The sequence below is a fragment of the Lissotriton helveticus genome, chromosome 7 (assembly GCF_964261635.1).
Source record: "Lissotriton helveticus chromosome 7, aLisHel1.1, whole genome shotgun sequence".
Lineage (NCBI taxonomy): Eukaryota > Metazoa > Chordata > Amphibia > Caudata > Salamandridae > Lissotriton > Lissotriton helveticus.
This window is the reverse complement of record NC_136068.1, coordinates 582,689,109-582,708,912: the sequence shown is the minus strand read 5'-3', so window position 1 is coordinate 582,708,912 and position 19,804 is coordinate 582,689,109. Positions and strand designations below refer to the sequence as shown.

Sequence of the window (19,804 nt, the reverse complement as noted above, 5' to 3'; positions counted from 1 at the left end):
TGTCAATTGCCACATATGGTGCTTCTATTTGGGGCTATGTTCCACTTGATCAGATTCAAAGTACTGAGAACAGGTTTTTAAGATACCTCCTGTCTATTCTCCAGCCCACCCCCATCTTTTCAATTCATTCTGAGCTGAGTTTGGATTATGTTTCAGACAAGCTGAAACTAGCCCCATTCATTTTCTGGCAAAAAATATGGCTCAACTCAGAGATAACTCTGAATCATGCTATTCTAAAAAATTTCATGGTACTGGATCACGCAAAAAAAATACCCTGGCTTGAATACTTGAGATATTCATTTGGTCAGTTAGGACGCCCGGAGCTCTTTTTAACCCCTTCTTGTATTAGAAGGGAGGATGTCAACTGGACTAAGTTACACTTTTTAGATAGGCTTAGATTGGCCCGCGAGGAGCTGGAATTTTTGAAACCTTCCGTTAGACGGCATTATATGCTAACAATCTCCCCCGCACTTGAGCCATATCTTAAGACTGTAACCAAACCCTTCAATAGAGCCCTACTGACTAAATTCAGATTCACCCTAATACATTATTCCCTGGGTAGTTATCAATCGTGGTGTAAACCAGAAGATGGCCCGCCCTGTAATTGCGATAATTTTTCGCAACAAGACACAATGCATTTCATTATGTTCTGCGGGCACTATGCGGGGATAAGGGAAAAATATCTGCTACCAATTTTGAAAGAGGCTGGTTTTATCCAAGTCAGACCTGCCCTCACCCATCTTCAGATGCTGGGTAGCACCGGCATTACTTTCCATGTGGCTAGTTTTTTAGTGGCGGCAATTAGAATTAAAACGAAAAATACAACATTAAATGTATTATTCTGATTGTTCTTATTAACTATTTTTAATTCATTCGGTAGAGCATATGTTTCATAAAAGCTTTTTGCACTGAGTTTGTAAATACATGAATTGCTCTATTTTTATGAATGTATGTAAATTTGTATGCCTTTTATGATTTTAACAAATTGAAAAAAGTGTATTTGACTGACTGGCATCCATTATTTCATCCCCTGAATCATTATGTAATTGAAGCTTGTTGTCGTCATTAATTCCCTTCTCCTGCATCTGGTGCTTTACCTTTTTATCCCCACTTGCTTTGTCTCTTGCTGTATTTTACCACATGCTTAAAGCCTCAAATTCCCTTAATTTGTCAATAATTTGCACTTCAAAAGTACCATCTTTTGGAAACCTCAAAGGACCCTCTTTTCCAGTAATCTTGCACCATTGGTGAACCCACATACATGAATTGTGTCCCAAATTGGTACACATAAAATGCACAGGTGTTCCTTCAGGAGCATCACCAATAAAAAATGAATTTTTCACTTTACCTTCCAACAGTTTCTTTAAACCTTCAAACAATTTCATTTTTGCAATAGTTCCATGCAATTTCTTTTCTCCAATGCTGTCAGTCTCAATTTCAGTCAGTTTTACTCCTACCACTGACCCTCCACAAAATCTTAGTGCAAAATATTTCTGAGTTTTAAAACATTTGCAACTCTCTCTGTTCCACTAAATAAAGGATAGATTTATTTTCACTGCGAGTAACACATTCCGCTTACTCTTCACAAAGTAAGAACTTCTGTTTACTCTTCAAACACTGCAGGCAAATCCCTTCCGCTTACCCTACAGTCAAGGTCAGAAGAACCTGCTACTCCTTCAGTTTTACCCTTTCAAGGTGATATAACACTAACGTTTCACCAGCAAACTCTTTGCTATCAATCACTCACACTTATACACAGAAAATAGTCCCTAATTTAACACTGCCATCCTTACCTAGCTTCTCAGTGCTAGCCCAACAGACAAGTAACCTCAGAGCAGTGTGGCTTCCATTTACCAACCGCTATTCCTTCCCGGGATTTCCAGGTATCACTGTACCTGTGTTTCCGACAACATAAAACATGACACTAACTTTTCATGTTAAGAACATATAATCAATAATAAAAATTCTGTCCTTTGAAATTACCAATATAATCAATAACACCATCAATTCAAAATGAAAACAATTTCACCAACAGTCAAAATTCTTACTATTTGCATCACTTAAAAAATACATCCTAGCACATTAACACATTTCGCAACCCTATTGATACTCACACCACCCCAGCAATCACCTTCTTGCATCACCTTCCAGTACTGCTTTGCCAGTCTTCAGGTTCTGAGCATTGGAATCAGGAATCAGGACTTGGACATTTATCTAACTTGGGCAATTATTTGACTTCCCTCCTAAGGTCAATGATCCATAAGTTGAATAGTTGAGGGTGAAATCAATAATCCTTAATCACCAAACTAATCAATATAGACCATCATCTGTTTACCAGAAACTGATGCAGCAGTAATTTCACAATAATTTCTCAATGCAAAACCTCATCTACCTCTAATTTACCGCTGAAAGGGTGTTGGGCCCTTGACACCATGTATTACCTTCAGGAGATTTTACATAAACATGAACAGTCAAAAATGTAATTATTATTTAAGCCAATGAAGGTAGTTGTTGAGTTTTTTAAAGGGTTTTATTTTCTAGTCAAAAGTTAAGGTTTTCTCTAACCCTTTATTCATTTGAAAAATATCAATCAGGTTACAGAATTTGGAAAAGAAGTCAAATAGCATTAATAAAGAACATATTACAGTCTGCATATAAGCATCACACTTAGAAAAGAAAATGTGGCGCAAAATGTCAGTCAAAACTCTTAAAGAGTTCCTAAGAAAAATAAGTCTTGCTAACCAATAATTAAATAATTTGCAGAGATTTCTCATTAAGAGAAATAAATGCATACAACAACTACATCTTTTCAAACTAATTAATTAGTCAAAGCATAAACTTAGAATTTTAGCATCTAAATCTACCACAGAGGAATGTGATCTGCCTTGACAAAAATATGACGTGCAAGGACTTTGAAAAAAAATATGAGCAAGAAACCCCTCCTGTCTCTCCTCGGACGCAAATCTTCACCCAGGCTGCACCAGCGACGATCACATACCTAACCCATATGAATGTCTGATCTCATCTGCTGCCTCTCTCAAGAGCTCACACGCCCCCCTAAAGCCTAAGAGCCTAAAAACCTAATGAGCCAACCACGCCTTCAAAGAGGTAATTATTTATATTCTTGGCAGACTACACAAATGTTTCATATTCAGAAAAGCTTGTACCTGATTGGTCAGCCACAATGGCAAGAGGGTCTCATCATCCTGATCTCATTGCAAATTCTAACCATACCAGTTTTAACAAAAGAAGCGTTAATGATTAATACATTTATATGTTTTAGCAACATCTACTAGGAAAAATGTTTCATTCTAATTTCCTCCTTCCTGTCACAGCGCAGGCCGGAAGGATACTTTAACTAACACTGGTACATTGGCACAATCAGAAGAATGTACAGTTCACAGTGGCCTTGACTCCTGTTCTTGAGGCAAGCTGGCACAATCTGCGCATGCTCTCTTCTTTTAATGCAAGTCACAGCCTTGCTAGATTCACAGGTGGCAATGTTATCTTATGCCCAAAAATAAAAAAACACAAAAGAGTATTAACGTTCTGTAAATAAACCCATTATGTTTTCCCAACCCCATACTAATACTCTTTATAAAAGATTTCCTAGCAAAGCTATTAGTTTAAAGCAGCTTTTCTTATTTGTGCTCAACATGCAAAAATAAAAAAGTGCAATATAGCATAAACATGCACTAGTGTAAATTTTCAAAGCGCACACAGTTAATACATACATACTCATAGCAACATGCGTTAATGTTTTAGCTAACTTTTCATGCAAAAAAGCGTCAAAAAAGACAGGGACAGGGATGTAGATTACAAGGAAAAGAGCTGGGAAAAGAGAACACATTATATGGTTATTCTTCAAAGCTAAAAAGACCACTTAAATCACAAGTAAGTTTTTCTCTACATTGCAAAAAACACATGTTAATTCAATAAAAGCATTTCTGACTGACTAGGCCTCATTTCATGTCTCGTGCCATTTATTTTCACTTGCACCAAATGTGCGTGTCAGTTCAAATGCAGTCTGTCTGAAGCACAAAAATAAAGCAATGCCTGACTCCAGATGAAATCTGCTCCATCACACTCAAGAAGAAACTCAAGACCAATTTAGAAAAATAACAGGTGTTTTTATATTTATTTTAACACCAAGAACTTCGTAATTGGGTAAATTCTTTTTGTAATAGTACTTTTGGCAGGTAAGTAAAAATGTCACTTAAATCTGTTAGAAAAAGGCATTTACTGCATGTGGTTATTTGCAAACTGTTCTCAGGGGTTCCCTTTAGTATGTAAGGTGCCAAGCGGCCATGATCCAAAGAGCTACCAGCAGTTCAAGGATACCTGCCCTGCAGTGTCAGGGTGCAGAGGTGCTGGATGGGTGGGTAACCTTGCGCGCTGCACCATAGGATAAGAGGCGGGCCACCTAGGAACATGCTGCAGAAGGGGAGCCTGAAAACAGGTCCGGGAGCTCCAAACGGGGAGCTCTGTTCTGGGGGACCTGGGAGCAGGAGAGCACTGTCGGTTGTCATGGACCGAAGTGCTGGGGTGCAGAGGATTTTGGTCAGCTGGTGCCAGTGTGTCAGAGGCACCCACGTTTCTTGGTTAGTCCTGAAAAGGGGGGGGACAAATCAGGACAGTTGGGCCACTCTCGCTACTGGCCTCTGCGAAGCTGAGGTCCCTTGGCGGCTGCTTGGTCACCTGTGGTGTTGGATTTCGGATTGGACTCAAACAAGCTTTGGTTGTTGCCAAGGGTCCGATACACTGGGTAATAGTGCAGAGTGGGCCTGGCATCTGCTATGTTGGTGGTCATGGTGAACAGCAGAACGGTGAACCGGATAGTGTGGTTGTTGCCTGCAGGCTGCAGGTAAGTGGCTCCTCCACCTCAAAGGAGATGCTGCTGGCTTGGCGAAGAGCCTGAAGCCAGCCAAGGTTTTTGGGGGCTACACAGCTGCAGAATGTCAGGTTTCCACAGTTGTCTGGACAAGAGCAGGTAGTATTTGGCCAGGAGTGGCTCCTCTGTGAGGGCGTAGGAGCATCGCCCCCGTATTTATTGCCCCTGCTGCACCTGTATTAACCCGTTCACTGCTAGGCCTTTAGCCCCCCCCCACGCCCCCGTGGTAAGCCTTTTCTTGGCTAGTTTGGGTAGTTCGCGCTTAGGCCCCTGTAACCTTTTGACCACATAAGGTATCCACACCAAATGTGCGTCCTTTTCTTCCAACATCCTAGGCATTCTAAAGGTACCCATGGTTTCTGGATTCACCTGGAGGAGACCCAGAAATTAGCCAAAATACAGCTACATTTTGTTTCTGGGGGGAAAAATGGGAAAAAGGTGCTGCAAATGAAAGCGTCTGGGTTTTTCCCTACAAATGGTATCAAAAAAGGATTTGTGGGGATGGAATCACCATTTTCTCAGCTTTTAGGGAATGACAGACTTTTGTCAGAAAACCAAAACCTTTTACACCGTTTTGTCATTTTTCTGGGACATAACCTATTTTTGCTATTTTTTGTGCTTTCAACCTCATTCCAGTTAATTTTTTTAAATTTTTTATTTTTAAAAGACCTTTATTGTCGAACATACATTTTACACAGCAGTTAGCTTACAACCCAGGCGGGCCAGCTGCAATTAATGAATATTGCACTAGATGGGGTAAGTGAACACAGCTTGAAGGCCGACAACCCTGGGGTTCGGCAGCGCATATCAACATGTCACATAACTCTGCATGCATATAATCATTCAGTTACGAAAGTGTGGGGTCTATGGATTTTCCTTATAGGGTCTGTGAGGTTAGAGTCTCTACGTTGGGTTGGTACTCATCAACAGCATCCGTGTCGGTCGAACCCACCATGTCGTTCGTGCGTTGTCGGGAAGGGTATCAGTGTGGGTCAACATTCAGGTGAATATGGCGTTATAAGAACGAGTGATGAGGGTGCGTAGCGTCGAAGCGTGTTCGGAGCGCATGGCCGCCTTGCTCGCCCACCCTGACGAAAATGACTTCCATTTATCTCAGCACTCAGGTGATGCGCCTAGGCCCTAGCTGTCACGCCCGAGGGCGTCGTGTAGTGTGAAATGCAGTTGTATTCGTATGGGCATGGTCTAAAAGGAGATGAAACCAGAATATTAATTAACTATAAAACAGTAACATGAACTATGTAAGAGGCAGGTAGGGGTAGATAGGGGTAGAGATTGCCATACCGTTGAGAGGGGGAGGTTGGAGTCAGTGTGTCTGTCGTGTCTTATGGGGCAAGCAGGTGGGAGACCTGGGGGGGGAGAAGTGTAGGCTTTCCGCGTGGCAAGGCTACAGGGGGGGGGGTCCCAAGGACCTGTTGGGCGTATCATTCCGGTGCAGTCCCACAGTGCCCGGGTCTATGTTGCAGCGTCGCGTGTGGTGACGCACGTCCGGGAGGGGGGTAGGCATTCGCCAATATGAAACAGCCAAGCACGTGTCATATGTTGGGCAGAGCACAGTGGTCGGATATGTGGCGTATGGTGAACTGTATGTGGCTCGCAGGAACCGGTACTGGGAGGGGGGGGAGGGGCAGTACACATGTCTTTACGTAATCTCTAGTTCCACACATTTCTGCAGAAAGGAATGTAGGATGTCATCCCAGTGTTGTGCGATGGGGAATTTTCTGAGCCCCGCTGTCTCCTCCCGTTTCAGGACAGAGCTCTCTGCCCGTGCCCAGTTCGTCAGCGACAGGCTCCAGTGTCTGATGTGCGGGGGTGTTGCAGCCTTCCATCGCTTGGTAAGCAGTCTCTTGGCCGTGATGAGTCCGAGATCCCAGTATCTGGTCTGGACTTTGTTTAGTCGCGTACGTTTGTACAATCCTAGTACGCAGGCTTCCCACGTGTGTGGCACCTGTTCCTTGGTGCAATGTCGGAGCATCATGGTCACCCCTTCCCAGTACTGTTGGAGGGCAGGACATAGCCAGAGCATATGGAGGAAGTCCGCACCTAGTAGGGAGCAGCGTCCGCAGGTAGTGTCTGTGACTGAGAAATACTTATTTATCTTGTCCAGGGTGAGATATGCGCGGTGCAATATGTAAAGCTGTATGATTTTGAAGCGAGGGTTGCGGGGGATGTTCACTGGGCCAGCCAGGATCATAGCCCACTCCTTGTCCGTCCAGTCCCTCCCCCTGTCAGTCGCCCATTTTTCCCTCAGCTGCACAGTTGTTGGGTGTGTGTGTAGGAGGAGTGCTTGCGTCAACCAATGAATGATGTGAGTGCCGTTGCTCATGACATGAAGGTATTGCATGAAGTGATGCGTTGGTGGCTCACCAGACATGTCTCCCCAAGCGGCAGTCAGAACCTCATTCCAGTTAATGGTAGAAATGGGTATAAAAACAATAATGATCCTGGAAAGCTATACATTTTAGAAAAGTAGACACAATTCTGAATTTAGCAAGGAGTCATTTGTGTAGATCCTTCAAGGTTTCTTCATAGAAACTAACAGATAAATATAGGAAAAATTGAAAATTAGTTGTAAAAAAACAGCCATTTGTGTCACTGTTTCTCATGTAACTTCTTCTAATTATGACAGCTCTTTGAAAGCAATATATTGTTACATCCGCTGGACCTTACTGGTTATGGGCATATATAGGACTTGTAGGTTCACCAAGAACTCGACTAACACAGAGCCAAAAATTGAGCAGCGACTTTCAATGTTTTTTTATTATGCACCGGGTATATAGAAATTATTCTAGGAAAATGTATACATGGAAAAATTGGCATGAAAAACACCTATGTATTTCTGAAATGGGAACAAAATATAGAGTTTAAAAACAGTAGATATTTGCACATTTCCAAAATTGGGAATACTCATACTAGCATTAGAATTATCGGTCATTTTTCGAAATGACTTATTTTTTACACATTGTCTTTCATTTGGAAGGCAGAAATGCATCAAAAGTTAATAGGTAATAACAGTTGCTTTACAAATCTGAATTACCCTAAGTCTCCTGATAAAAATGGTACATCACTTGTGTGGGTAGGCATTGTGCCTATGACAAGAAATGGCTCAAAACGCAACGTGAACACACCAAATTTTCACAATGAAAAATTACCCTTTTTTTGCAAAGTGCCTAGCTGTTGTTTTTTAACCCTAGCTCTGCCGGCACCTAGGGAAACCTAGCAAACCTATATATTATTAAAAACTAGATACTCAGGGAAATCCAGGATGGGGTGACTTGACTGGCTTTCACCAGGTTCTGGTACCCAGAATCCCTTGCAAACCAAAAAATGTGTCCAAAAAAACACATTTCCCTCACATTTCTGTGGTGGAAAGTCCTGGAATCTGTATGGATCCCCAAAATTCAATGCACCCCACATTTCCCAAAATGGTACTTCACTTGTGTGGGTGGGTCAAGTACCCGCGACAGGCAAGGGCCCAAAACCTATTGAGGGAACATCAAAATTACCTATCACAAACCAACCTGGTTTTGCAAGGAGGGTCCCATGAGTTTTTGGCCCTGGGCTCGGCAACCATTTAGGGAAACCTACCAAACCCACACATTTCAGAAAACTAGACACCCGAGGGAGTTCAGCGAGGTGGATCCACGTAGGTTCCAGAACTTTCCCACACCAAAATATGTGGAAAATTAGTTTTTTTCAGCTAAATTTGAGGTTTGCAGGGGATTCCAGGTAGGAAAACATTGGGGGATCCATGCAAGCCATAGCTCACTGCCCCCCCTGGTGTCTAGTTTTCAGAAATATGTGGGTTTTGTAGTTTCCCAAGATGGCCGCCGAGCCCCGGGCCAAAAACCCAGGTGACCACCTTGAAAAATCAGGTTGTTGTGTGATAGGTCATTTTAATGTCTACTTAATACGTTTTGGGCGCTTGCCTGCAGCGGGTACTTGACCCACCCACGTGAGTGAGGACTCATTTTTATCAGGAGACCTGGGATAACGCTGGGTGGTAGGAAATTTGTGGATCCACGTAGATTCCAGAACTTTTCCACACATAAATTTGTGAAAAAAAGTATTTTTTTCAGCTAAATTTGAGGTTTGCAGGGGATTCTGGGTAGGAAAATGTTGGGGGACCCACGCAAGCCATACCTCGCTGGACTCCACCGGGTGTCTAGTTTTAAAAAATGTGTGGGTTTGGTTGGTTTCCCAAGATGTCCGCCGAGCCCGGGCCCAAAAACCCAGGTGACCCCCCCTTGCAATACTAGGTTGTTTTGTAATAGGTGATTTTGATGTCTCCTCAATACATTTTGGACCCTTGCCTGTCGTGTGTACTTGACCCACTCAAGTGAGTGAGGTATCATTTTTGTTGGGAGACCTGGGGGAACGCTGGGTGGTAGGAAATTTGTGGTTCCACGTAGATTCCAGAACTTTACCACGCAGAAATTTGAGAAAAAGGTGTTTTTTCAGCTAAATTTGAGGTTTGCAGGGGATTCTGGGTAGGAAAACGTTGGGGGACCCATGCAAGCCATACCTCGCTGGACTCCCCCGGGTGTCTAGTTTTCAGAAATGTGTGGGTTTAGTAGGTTTCCCAAGATGGCCGCCGAGCCCGGAGCCAAAAGCCCAGGTGACCCCTCTTGCACAACTAGGTTGTTTTGTCTTAGGTCATTTTGATGTCTACTCAATAGGTTTTGGGTTCTTGCCTTTAGCGGGGGCAGAAAGGCTGTAATGGTGGGGGGGGGTTATTGGCATGCCCATTTCGGGCAGCCCCCACCCTAAAAACATTGCCCCCATCTGCCCCATGTGGGGGGTCAGAAAGTCTGTAATGGTGGTGGGGGAATTGGTGGTGGCAGGGTGGGGGCATTGGCATGCCCGTTTTGGGCATCCCTCACCCTAATTACATATGGCAACGCAAAAATCCCTGGCGCAAAGTGGACTTTCTGCCCCCCGGAGGGGCAGAAAGGCTGTAATGGTGGTGGGGGGTGGGGGCATTGGTGTGCCTGATTCGTGCAGCCCCCACCCTCAAAATAAATGCTCCAAAAAAAATCCCTGGCGTTTAGGGGGCTTTCTGCCCCCCCCCCCCCCAGGGGGGCAGAAAGACTGTAATAGTGGCGGGGTAGGGGCATTGTAAAACCAATGCACCAAAAAAAATCCCTGGCTACTGCCCCCCAGGGCGGGCTGAAAGACTGAATATCGCCATATTTTGTTGGGGAGGGGCAAAGGCCCTTGCTAAAGGCTTGTTTCGGTTTCAGTGAAATGACAGCACGATGTGCGCGCTGATCGTCATTTCACTGAAACGGGGGGGGCTCTGGAGCTGCGGAAGCTCTTCCCCAGCTCCCGAGGCTCTTAGGGTGTAAAGGGAATGCCTCTGGTGCCCGCACCAGAGGGATTTCCGGGGCCATGTATGAAGGCCGGGAGCCGTCATGAGCACACGAGCACCGTGCCTCATGACGGCTCCCTGCCATCATGAGCACCGAAGGGGTTAAAAAACATAATTCATTAAAAAGTATTTTTCCCTCTGTCGCTGACTGGGTTAGGTGCACACAAGCAGATGCCTTTTAATAATGTGTTTGTAATGCAGACAGGGATGTGCCTAATTATTGACAGCAGACACGTTGCCGGGGTCTCCATTTGACTGCAGTGTTAGTGTGCTTGTTGGGTTGGTCGGGTGCCCTTTTACGGCACTTGAGGACTCTTTTTTCGCTTCACTGTTTGTGAGCAGGTGATTTCAGCCGCAGACTCACTGGTCTCCAAAGAGCTCTGGTTTTGCCTGCTACAGACAACCCTGGTGCTGCTTTCATGCTCTTTTCTAATTAAACAAGCATTTTCAATGCAATAGGTCTCGCTTTGGGAGTGTTTAAGCGATTGGCATTGTAAATGACAATGATATATATATATATAAAAAAAAAGAAAATATATATATATATGTACGCGTTTCAAAGGTATGTCCTTCTTCTTCAGAGGCGCTCGCTTCAGTAGTACGTGCTCCGGTCTCAGTCCAGAACGCCTTTATTACGCCCCCAGATGGGCGTACTACTGAAGCGAGCGCCTCTGAAGAAGAAGGACATACCTTTGAAACGCGTCAGGCTTATCGCGTCTGCAGCTGTTTGATCGTTAACTGTGAACTGCAGTCTGTTTATACCCTTCATTAAAGATTTGCCATCTTGGTCACTGTTCGAGTGAGCTCAATTTTGGGACATGGCAAACGAGCTTACATATATATATATATATATTATTTTTTAATCCAAAGGTCTTGGCTAACTAACGGGAGACCTAAAAATGAAGGGGGGGGGACATGAGAGGTTGTCGGACGAGAAGATGAAAATACGGGCTTGAAAGTGTGAGGGAAAATGAGAATAACAACAGTTTTGCTATGATAATGGGTGATGAAAAAGGAGAATTGACTTTCAGAAAGTTGCAGGAAATGAACATGACGAAAGGGCTTACTGCACCGGCTGTAGTTATTGAACCCAAAAGATCGAAGACTACGTATAATCCTCCATAGGCGCACAGCTGAACTAGGAAGGCAGAAACAGTTAAATCACTGTCGGGATGGTGTCTGCAGCCGCATACGCTTGAGAATAGCTACTACAGATACTGGTCATCTTCATCAAGCCACAATACATTTTCACATAAGCTGTCGAGCACAGAAGGAACGAATTGACAAGAGAAAAACACTATAAAAATAGAAAGATCAGACATTCTCCGTGCAAACAAGCCAGGCAGAAACAAGCACAGACGCACGTGACAGAAACAGCTCGAACATGACAACATAACAGCACCACAGAAATGACAAATAGGCTCATTATACCCCACTAGTTTTGCCAGTGCTGGTTTGTTATTCTCTGCCAGTTCTCTGAAGGATGCTTGAACTGCTGCACTGCGTGCTGTGCTCGTGCGCATGTGGGGGTCAAGAAGCGTGTGCTTCATCTGCTAGTAGTGTTCCAATGCAGAGAGCGAAGGACTCAAACAGTTATGCATGTTTTAAAGTGAAAAAAAAAGCACTCTATGTAAGGAGACGAGCTGTGCCACTGCCTGTGCTTCACCTGTTTTGTGAGCGTGGAAGCTTGGAGAGCTCCCGCCCATAATGGACCACTTCTGGGTGCTTCGGTGAAGCCTGCAATTGCTACTGCCTGTGCTGCTACTGTTCTGTGCGACAGTCAGGCTTAAAAAATACATTTTCACTATATAAAATCTGAAACTTATTTTTGTCAATGCCCCTTTTAAACCTCAGACTGCAAATATCCTGTTTTTGTATCAATCTCTCCTAATTCGGTCGGGCCGACAGGCAGCGCTACTAAATTCAGTGCAGTCTTTTATTCAGGTTGTGTGGCTCCAAAATAACTACAGATTGGAAACTTTGTTTATGATAGTTTTGATGGTTACACTTACCCCAGCCACAAAGTCCTCCTCCGCACATTTAGGTTTACTTTCATTTGAAGTTTCACAATAACGGAAGCCGACGACCCGGAAGCGGTTGGGCAGCCGGCCAATCCCATCGCGGCCCCAACCGGAAGTCCCGCCCCATCGCGGCGAGCCCGAGAGAGAGAGAGAGCTGCCCGAGGAGCCACGAAGGCTCCTGATTGAGTCCCGGTCCCGAGATGGGGGACCGGGTGAAGAGCGGCCGGGCGCATGGGGAAGGCGGGGCTCTCATGTGGTGAGAGAGCCCCGCAAAGCGCTACCGCCGCCCGAGAGGCAGAACCGCCGCCGAGCACCGCCAGAACCGGTGAGTGTGTTGAGGGAGCGGAGGGGTGAGTGGGGGTGGGGTGTACGCGCGTGTGTCTGTTTGAGTGTGTCTGCGTGCGTCTGTCTGTCTGTGTGCGCGTGTGTCCGTTTAAGGGGGGGTGCGTGTGTGTATGCAGTGTGTGTATGGCTGTGTATGTGCGCATGCGTGAGTGAGGCTTTCTTTTTGCATGGGAATATGAGGCACGGCGACGTGCGCGCTCACGAGCTACAATCTCGGCAAGAAAAAGCGCGTGGCACTTTGCTGTCCACATTCCCCCAGAAGTAACAACATAAGTTGTCTCGCCCTAGACAGCAAAGCTTCGCTTTGCTTTCGTCTAGGCGAGACCTAAAAATGCATGGAAACAGCATCTGGATTGGCTCAAGAGACGTGCGGAGGCAGAGTCTACCCATGAGGAAGGCAGAGGGGGAGTGGGCATGCCCAGTGGACAGCACAAGAGGCGAAGGCAGAAAGAGTGGGAGACATGGGAAGGCTGCTACCTATAAATCCTCTTCAAGCGTCCCAGGGAAACTCGGGACATCACCAGCTGTCAGACCTACTCAGCTGGTAGCAGAACAACCGCAAGGACAGGGGAAGCGAACTTCACTGAAACGTGCAGTAAGAAGAACTCCCGTGCGCAGCTCACCTGAGCCGGAGCAGATAACCACCTTTAACAAACAGAGTGGTTATACCACTGTACATTGTATTGGTCAACCCCTGTTTTCATAAGCAGCCGAGAGCATAAAGCGATCTGATTCCCGACTAGCAAGTGATGGATTGAGAATCATTAAGCATGTGTGATCTTGACCCTGCTGTGGTTAGCATTGGCACCTGCATTGGCGAGGACTCTTGTTTTCATGCTCTGAAGTGACTAAACAGCCAAGTGCGGCGCTGGTGAACTGTCTGTAATGGGAAGAGCTATTTAGAGTGGAACTCAATCTAGTGAACATGTGCGTGAAATGCTCGCACTGAGTGGGGTTAGTGGAAAGTGTCATTTTGATTCCAGGCCTCTGATGAAGGGTGCAGGCCATTTCCAGTCAGAGTCTCTGGAAGGCCTCACATCCTCTCTCTTAACGCAAAGCTTTGTTCCCCTCTGTGTGGCCAGTCCAGCTGTTTCCTACACTTTTTAAGCAAGACCGGTCTGACTCTTGCCAGCCTCTATCCTCTAATAAGCAGACATCCAGGCTTCCAGCCACTCAGAAATCATGTCAAGCATCACTAGGGTTGCACACGTCACTGCTCAGCATAATCAATGAGTGTTTTACCCATTGCACAAACATTCTTGAACTACTGAAAAAGCCTGTGCTTCATTGTGAAGTTTTCTTCAGTACCCACACTGTCAAGAAGATACAAACGGCCTGGTACTGACTTTTATCAACTTTTGAAATATAACAAAAAGCATAATGAAGTACTGCCTACGTGTTTCTAAATCAAGGATGACATTTCCATTGGGTATTTATTTTCAACCCTACTGTTTTAACATTTTGCAATCTGGCTAAATGGCTAACGTGGATGGAAGCAGGAATGCGGTAAGATATGGGACAGTTTTAATGTGTTTAAATATTTCAAGACTACATGTTCCCAATTAATTTGTAAATATTCTTGCTTTATGAAATTTACTTTAAATTGCACCATTTGCTACCTTTTTAGGTCTCGCGACATGTGTTGCACTGCGAGACCTCTAGTAGGTGAAAAACGGGGAAATCAAGCTGACCTAGGAATCGCACATGCTCGTGCGTGTGCGTTTCATTTTCAGCTACCCCATTGGCATTAGCGTGTGTCTTGTAATGAAAGACTGCACGCTATTGGCCAAAGGCAGGCACATTGCTCTGCCCACGGCCTATTGGTGTCTATTACGCACTTGGTGTGCGTAATAGACACCGATAGGCCATCACGTGGTTTCAATTATCGTGACCAGACACGGCGCAATAATTGAAACCACGTCCCCTGTGGCGCGCATGCACCATTCGCGGGACTGTTCTTTTTTTTTGCTTCCATTTCACAGGGAAGCAACGAAATGAACGAACGGCTGAGTGCAAATTTTTATATGTTCTTACCTAGATGCCTGATTTTTCATTCGGGTCGTAACGTACTCCCGCTGTTGATGAACAAGTTAGCTGACTCTGATGCCCACTATCGCACCTCTGTGTCGTAATATACAACCACAAAGTGAGGCAGAGACAGCACATAAAACAATAATTAGTTGAAAAGGTTTGTGACTAATTAACACAGGGTTGCAGGGTTGACCACCCGGTGTAACCTTTGAAGAGCAGGGAGGGGATCTAGGAGGTAGAGTAGTTTAGAAAATGTTTGGGAGAGTTTGCCACACTGTATTTGGCTGCACTTGTTCAGCCCTTTACTTTGCAGGTTGATGAATGTCGCTTCCACAGTCCCGCCAGCTCCCGGCCTGCATGAGGTAGTATCCTGCACACCGCTGTTGTCATTGTCACGGTCGTTCCTTCCTGCGTTACAGCCCCTGTCGGTAGTGGGATGACCTGCAGTGCGGTGACGTGGGGAGGGGGCGGGGCAGGGTGGGGAGTAGTAATGTATGGATTACGTAGTTTAACAGGCAAGTAAACATATAAATAAATAAAACAAAATTTGTTGCTCGCACTGCATCGCATTTGGTGATGCAGTGCACGCAACTAAATTTGTTTTATTTATTTATAAGTTTACTTACCTGTAAAACTTCATAATCCATACATTACTACCCCCCACCCTGCCCCTTCCCACGTCACCGCCCTGCAGGTCATCCCACTACCGACCGCGGCTGCTGCGTTATATTGGGCCAGGTCTCCTACGTTGTTTACTGGTTACAAACCGGGTTAGAAGGAACGAGCGTGTCTGACTAGTTTTGGTGTTTATTCGACACCCGTGGCATGCGCACGTCCTGTGCCCTGGCACAACTTGTGAACGATGCTCATTTTCAGTTTTCTTCAAGGTTTCACGTCAGACAGTTGGGCTGAAATGGCTCCGCGAAAAGTAAGCAAACAGGCAATATAGGATGGATATTAGTTGGCTCCGTGCAGAGGTTTGGTTTAAACTGACCAAATGAGCTTGCTACGTATTCACCACAGTTCACACAATCTTAGAGCAAGTCAGCGGTAAGAGAGGCGGGGGTCATATGTGAATATTTACTGAGGAAACTGTTTTTAGGCCACATTTGCCTTTCGAGATAGAATACTGAACCTCCTGCCACACAGTTAGGACACCTCCAAAGTTACATTCAAGGGATGGCTGAATTGGGTAACATTCCTCAGAGGTGCAGACAACACCGCACTCAGACACACACCATGGAGAAACCCAAACAGGAAAATTTGGGAAAAACTGGACATACACCTAAATACATACAAGCCGCCATGAAGACCAAAGAACGAGTTCCAATCCAGCCATATTAGACCCCAATCTGACCGGTCGACCTGACAACAAACATCCACCCATCAAGTCTATGTTCTATGTTGTATGTTACGTTTAATGTTCCAACGATGAAGCAACCAACTGCACCAACCTGTGCTAAAAAATGTCGCACATGCGGAAAATAACGGGGGCAGATATGAGCAAACCCGCAGGATCCGATGTTAATGCCTACAAACATGTAATTGTAGTATGTCATGTTGTCTTTTTTATATTCTGTAACATGTAAATACCAATAAAAATTAAAAAAGAAATAAAGAAAGTAAAACCCTTTGCCTGCACTTTAGACTACCAATGATCATGGATGCATAAAAGAAAGCTGTTGCTTGTTCACATAAAAAGAACCCACCAACTCTATTCAGTTCATTTGCCTTTTACATTGCTGATGACCGCTACTTTTCCAGTTTTGCAAGCCCAGGTACAGATCAGATTAAGTGCATTCTCCTTTATGCCGCACCACTTGCGGGAGTGTTCATTTTTGGATCCATTTCTCAGGGAAGCAACGGAAGGAAAGAAGGCTGACTTCTTGTTTTTGCCTGGACTGATTTTTGGGTTGCAGTCCAGTTGTGGGTGAATTCAGCAGTTTCGGGGTCAGATGTCTGGCACCGTTGTGGAGTAGGATTCGCTGCTGTTAGGATGGAGTGCCGAATTCGCTCCGGGGCACTTGCTGCTGGCAGAGAGGGCTGTCCCGCTCGTGAATGGGTATTTGATGAAGTGAATGGCACTGGCATGAAGAGGTATTTGCCACCGACCGAGGTGGTGGCGGGGGTATTTGTCGCTACAATGTGGGCTATCTAGCACCGAGGAGGTGAGGTATTGGTCACATACAGAATGGGTTGTTGGCATTGGCGGGAAGGGTCATTTGCGTCTGATAGGATGACGTATTCTGCGCTGTTAGGTTGAAGTATTTGGCGCTGTTATAGAGCAGTATTTGAAACTACTACTGAACTACTTTTAATATGACTGATAGGTAACTGTTTACCATTGAGCGCACAGCTAAGTAAAGGTGATTATATACAGTAACAACGGTGCTCCAAAATGATAACTAATCGGTTACCACGACTAGATCAATAAGCTCAAAAGGGCTCAACAAGGATACTATAATCATCGAGCACTCAAAAAAGTCCAGTATTAGTGTTCCATTTATTGGTTTCTTGATTCTTGTCACAATTTAATCTTCATTGGTACAATCCTCGTATTGTTTTCAACAGAACAGCAGCCAACGCACGTTTCGTCTGGTCTGATCTGACCTACGACTTCCTCAGGGCTGCAACCCAAACAAATTATAATAGTAATAAGTAAATCAATTAATGTCTAAATATGACATATTCTCATTCATCTTCGTAAGGGTTAAATAACTAATTTATTATAGTTGTGTCTAAAAAGAGTAATTTGTATAGAATTGTGTACTCACCACCAAGTTTATAGGCTGAAAGCACCACATGTGTGTGATTTTAAACGAATAAATGGAGGGTTCTTAATTTATTAATTCTAAATAAAGAGTAAAAAGAAAGAACAATGAGATTGTAGTAACAGTTCCAGTTTGGCGTCATAGCTAGACCACGAGGCTACATACCTACGCCTTCCCTCATCGGTAGCATCAATTTGTCCACTTCTTGGGTATAGTACAATCATTAATATTAACGTATCTGAAAGAATCAGTGCATACGTATTCAGTCTCATGTAATTCAGTACTCATTACCAACGTGTACTCAACTCATAATGATCAGGACTGTCTTACCTAAATCCTATAGAGGTAGCATCCAAGATTATTAGAACGATATATTGTGTGGCTCAAATTTCCATATATAAGCTTCGTTATATGTAGTTATAATTCAATTACCAAAATCGGTAATAATATCTGTAAAATAATAAATTACAGACCGTTATTAAGTATTTCTGTTAGGCATTGCCCTAAATAATGCACTACGGTTGCCTACAATTTTATATAATGGAGACAACCATACCTCTGAATATCTAGAGGTGATCCTCAGATTCTCGCCGAAAAGTAGCTCAGTCCCAATATCACGAGTATCTGTAAACGAATAAGTAAATATATAGCGAGTTGTCTGGTATGAGCTCAGTAGAGGTTCCTGCTTGTGGTATTATTCTAAGATTACTGGCATCTGTGTGCAAATCGTACACTCACCGATTACAGAGTCTCTGGGCACCTCGGATCGCGTCTCATCGTGTCGGCGTCCTACTCAGGCGCCATCTTGATTGGTCTACTTTATAGTATAAAGTGATTTTTTAGACGCCATTTTGGTAAAGTTTCAGTGCGTCTTATACGGAGCTTCAAAACACCTAGTTATTCTATTAATAACGATATCATGTACCGTATATTTCTTAATTCTCACATATTATAAATAATACTCTCACTTAAAAGTGTTTACGTGAGTTTTTTCGAAAGAGATTTTCGGCGAGAAAATAGCACCTCATGCACAAATATTTGGCATATTTGCATATTATTCCAGTTGTAACAAATCGTATAGTATATTGCCCTAAGTATTATCTATTTTAGGTCGCTACTAGTTACTACTCGAATTTTAGTAGTGTTCACAGTCGCCATCTTGGAAAGGTCTCAAATTCTTGTAATGAGATTATTAAATCGAAAAGGTATATAAACTTGCCCGTTTTATAATACATGCTCGCTCCACAATATAAAGCCTAAGTAATTCCTCTAATCATAAATTGAAAACTCCTGCTCAAATTCTCAAGAGTATTATCACTCGTCATCTCGGAGTGGTATCAAGTTCCTATGTTTCGTGTCCTGACACGAGTTGATATATTATATATCCTTTTTATCGGTAGCACGCGCTACTCACCATCAAATCCTTATCTTAATATTATTTTATGTCTACTAGTGAGTGGAGGCACCAGCATTTCACTCCGCAGTCCCTCCATAGCGCCAGCCTGGTAGTAATGGTCCTCAGAGACCCCAGAAATATGTATTGGAGGAAAAGGAAGAAAGTTGCAAAACGCAGAGCCAGTTTCCAACACGTACAGTGTGAATATATAGAACGGCTTGGATATGTGTTCAAATTATCATCTCACAATACATAACAGTTTTAGAAGAAATAGCATTTACCTCACAGTATTATTTTTAAATCTTATCACACTAATTTAGGATTTACAATCAAACATATGTCTTGCAACCTCTCGGGTCTGTATCTAGGTTGACCACCTAGATACAGACCCGAGAGGTGGCAATAGAATATTGAAACTCAGAAGGATGGAAGTTACCTGGCTTATTAAACTTAAAGCAGTAGAAATGGGGTTAAATGTGGATCACGAATATGAATATTTTTTGGGGAAGTAAACTGCTATAGCCTGATCAAGCACGATAACTCTAGTCATTCAGTACACGAAGATTGGCTTGCATATGTTGTATCATTCAACTTCTATATGATAAGTGTAGTAGTCTAGATGTCAGTACCCTAGCAATCATGTATTTGAATGATATTGTAAATATGAAGTTGAGTAATGATGTACTGTACTAATTATCTGACTCTAAGTGAATATGAGTATTATTGTAAATCTAGTTTGAGCTGTAAATAATTAGTACAATTGATTATGAGTAATTATGATTGAGACACAGCCAAGAATAATCTCATGTCTCCGTTGCAAGACATATGTTTGATTGTAAATCCTAAATTAGTGTGATAAGATTTAAAAATAATACTGTGAGGTAAATGCTATTTCTTCTAAACCTGTTATGTATTGTGAGATGATAATTTGAACACATATCCAAGCCGTTCTATATATTC

The 19,804-nt window shown here is 43.7% G+C and overlaps 1 protein-coding gene across 5 annotated transcripts in view; it reads left to right on the top strand.

Moving 5' to 3' along the window:
- LOC144768773 (uncharacterized) overlaps nt 1-19,804 on the top strand; it is a 9,320,023-nt gene that overhangs the window by 105,804 nt on the left and 9,194,415 nt on the right. The gene's annotated exons all lie outside the window — the stretch shown is intronic.